The sequence below is a fragment of the Petaurus breviceps genome, unplaced genomic scaffold, assembly GCF_028583685.1.
Source record: "Petaurus breviceps papuanus isolate PSGF00001 unplaced genomic scaffold, PetGlider_PUasm1.0 103, whole genome shotgun sequence".
Classification (NCBI taxonomy): Eukaryota; Metazoa; Chordata; class Mammalia; order Diprotodontia; family Petauridae; genus Petaurus; species Petaurus breviceps.
In genome coordinates this window covers 6432373-6436070 of record NW_027185588.1, presented here as the reverse complement: position 1 = coordinate 6436070, position 3698 = coordinate 6432373, and positions in this window count along the sequence as shown.

The following is a 3698-nucleotide window of genomic DNA, read 5'->3' as shown; positions in this document are numbered from 1 at the left end:
CTGCCCATCAAGGGAGGGTAGTCACTTACCTGGCCCCCAGCCCTCCCGACCCTGCTGAGAGGCTGGCTAACCAGAATTCAGTCCCCTCCAGATCCAGCCATCAAGTCCTGAGTCTGGCCTCCAGTACAAGGCGCCAGAGGGCAAGGAGCAGCCCCTGGACCCTCGGGGCTAAAGGAAAGGGATGGAGAAAGGAGTCTACGCCCTAAACCTGGGGGTTCCTCCTTCTTGCCAACCTAGGCATCTGTAAGACCCCCATGCATCCAGAAGAGGGAGCTGGTGGGAAGAAAAGAGGACTGGTCCTAAACCCAGGAGGATGAATTATAGAATTGAAGGTGACTGGGTGTGGGGGGGAAAGGAGAGGGGTGCAGGAAAGGTGGATTCACTGGAATCTCTTCATTGGGGTAAAAATAAAATAAGAAGAAAGGACTTCAGAGGCATACAACATGCTCAAGAAGAGGTCGTCCCTCTTTTGATTCAAAACCTCCACAGATGGGGGACTGCCCCCCGACATTGCCCTTCCATATAGTTCTTATTAGGAAGTCTTCGCTGACCGAAATCCTGGGCTGTAAATTCCCTCCCTAACTCCCCACCCTCCCACCCCATGCTTTGGGGCCAAACAGAACAGTCCCAGTCCTTTTCCCACATGACAGTTCTTCAAACCCTGGGAGGGCTAAACTGGGTGCCTGCTGCATCTTCTCTCATGCAGACTTAACATCAGCACTTTTCCCGATCGATTATTATAAGGAATGACCTCAGACCCCCTCACCAGCCTGGAACATCCTTGGGACACTCTCCAGCTTGTGCATTCCTAAAATTTGATGCCCAGAATGTAGCACAATCCTCTGGATGGGGCCTAACCTAGGCTGTTAGCATCACAGATTTAGGCTGGAAGGAAACTTAGAGCATATTTGTCCAACCCCTTCATTTTACAGATGGGGAAACTGAGACCCAGAGGCTAACTGACTTGTCTGAGGTCACACAAACTCATAAAGGGTAGAGCTGGGATTCAAAGCCAGTTCCTCTGACCCTTTCCATTGCCCTGTCTCTAATTGTCTACTAATCCCAGGCACCTCTTGGGACTGGAGTAAAGAAGGAAATGGTGGGGGGTGATAGCAAGAGTTGTGAGGTGAGAAAGGGAGATTAACTTTGAAATCTGTAGAGCATGAAGCAAAGGCCTGAGCTGAGAGGGTGGGAAGGAGGCGTGCTATTGACCATTCTGGAAGAGGATTGGCACCGGAGTTGGAGAGCTCAGCATCGGGAATCGGTCAGGGAGCAGCAGGATTGCTGCAAAGAACGTCCAGTTGAACGTCCAGTAGAGCAATGCGTTTATGGTGGATCCAATCTGCATGGCTTCATTATCTCCTCTCAACTCCATTCAGAAGCACATAAGCTGGAACGGAAAGGGTAGACGAGGCTTGGTAAGGCATGATTTGCAACAGGATAAGGTGTGAAAGAGCAGACTGAGGAACTGGGTGGTGAAGGACCATCAACGTGTTGGACAGCTCGGTGACACAGGGGAAACAGCACACCGGTCCTGGATTCAAATCCAGCCTGATACGCTGGACAAGTGACCACCTCTGCCTTGGGGAAAAAACACCACCTATACCTCCCAGGGGCATTGTGACGATCAAATGTGTGGAGTTTTTGTTTTCTTTTAAGAGTAGGGCTTTTGCTTATTAGCACAGGGCCTGGCACATAGTAGGTATGCTTGTTTCCTTTCTTCCTTAGTAAGATTGTTGTGGCTGTTTGTCCTTCATTCTCAAAGACCATGACATTGGGGAGGAGATACCATGACATGCAAGTGAATCGGATTTAAGTGAGGTAGGGCTGTGCAGAGTGACCAGCCTCACTTTCTCCTCTGGAGCCATCTGGGTCCAGTGGCCAGATATGGATCAGGACGACTAGAGAAGGTTCCCTCCTTAGTAAGAGGACAGGAGTTGAAAGAGGAGGAAGACTGCATGCCAAGTAATGACCTCACTGAGTAAGGAGAGAGATTATCCCCAGGGTGGGGAAATAAATCATCAGGACACCCTTAGATCCAGAGACTCAAGGAAGAGGTTTTTGAGTGATGCTTCTAGGGACAGAGTCCAAACGTGGCAATGGATGGAGGGAAGGAAGGATGTCTTTTACCTTTGCCTCCTGGACCAAGGAGTCAGAAGGTGAGCCAAGGAACTGACTGACCAGAGTGACCCCAGAGGAGCAGGGTATCAGGTGAGAGCCAGAAGATGAAAGAAGCAAGAAAGAAGTCTGGCACAAATGGAAAGTGTTCATTATGGAGCAAGACTTCCAGAGGGCACAGCGGGAGGTATGGGCAGTTCTGCAGTAGGACACTGTGGGGGGTGGGGGTAGGGAGCATTGAGAACAACAAAGAGGACAGCAGGCTATCTAGTCCTACCCCCACACCCCCTACCCAGCTGAGTATAAGCCCCTCAAGGGAAGCGACTGTTTCTGTTTTGCGTGGCTTGACAGTGTCTTGGACATAGCATTTAATAAATACTTGTTCAATCAGAAGGTTAAGAGACTTGTTGGGGGTGGGGGGAGGACATCTAGACATTAATTGGCTATGCCATGATCACGATGATGTTCAGTTGTGTCCAACCCCATTTAGGGTTTTCTTGGTGAAGATATCAGAGAGGTTTGCCCTTTATTTCTCCTGCTCATTATACAGATGAGGAAAATGAGGCAAACAGGGCAAAGTGATTTGCCCAGGGTCACACAGCTAGTGACTAAGGCTGGATTTAAACTCAGGTCTTCCCGACTCCAGGCCAGGGCTCTATCCAGTGTGCCAAGACCGGACTCTTCCAACTCCGATGTCAGTGCTACTTATACAGCCTGTGTTATATCCACCCGGCAGCTCTGGAAACCAGCTCAGAGGAGGCCGAGCAATTTCCCCTTGGCCACAGAATGCAATTATAAAACCCATTCTTTCTTAACAACTTGCTTAGCATCAGGCCCAATTCCTGCCAGGTCCTTTGCCCTTCATCATTAGTAAAGCTCTTGGGAGGAAACTCACTTGAGAATCAAGATACCCAAGTGTTTCCCCTTACTAAATAGCCATGGAACTTCAGAGTTGGCTGGAGGTGGAAATCTGCAACAGATGGAAGGCCGAGTCGCAGAGCTCAGCTGAAGGCTGCTCAGTGAGGGCGGCCGCTATTCAAATAAATCTCAGAGGAGAAAGGTAACCTTTCCACCTCCTCCACCTGCATTGCAAAGCTGGGAACTGTTCACACTCCAGGTTGTGCAAGGCCTGCCTCGAGGGACGGCAAAGAACTGGGGGAAAGGTATAAAAATCCTCCAGTTTCCCCATCGGCTACTCTGCAATAGGCCCTTTTCTCCTCCCAATGATAAAACCCCCCAAGTCAACTATGCATTGGCAGGGTCTTTCCTCCAGCCCCAGCTCCATCCGTGAAGTCCAGCTCTCCAGGAAGTGGGGAAGATTTTCCTCCCTTTCTTCTCCCCACTTTGAGATTCCAGGAGGCAGCCTCTAGACCAGGGGTTCTTAAATTTGGAGTCCACAAATACAAAGGGATTTGTACAGAGATTTTACAGAGGCCATGGACTTGGATGGAGCTGGGACGGGGGGGGGGCCCTGCCAATGCAATGTTGAATTGGGGGGTTTTAATCATTGGGAGGAGAAAAGGGCCTATTCACAACCCTCACCTCTCTGCACCTATCCTTTCACACTGACACACTGTATC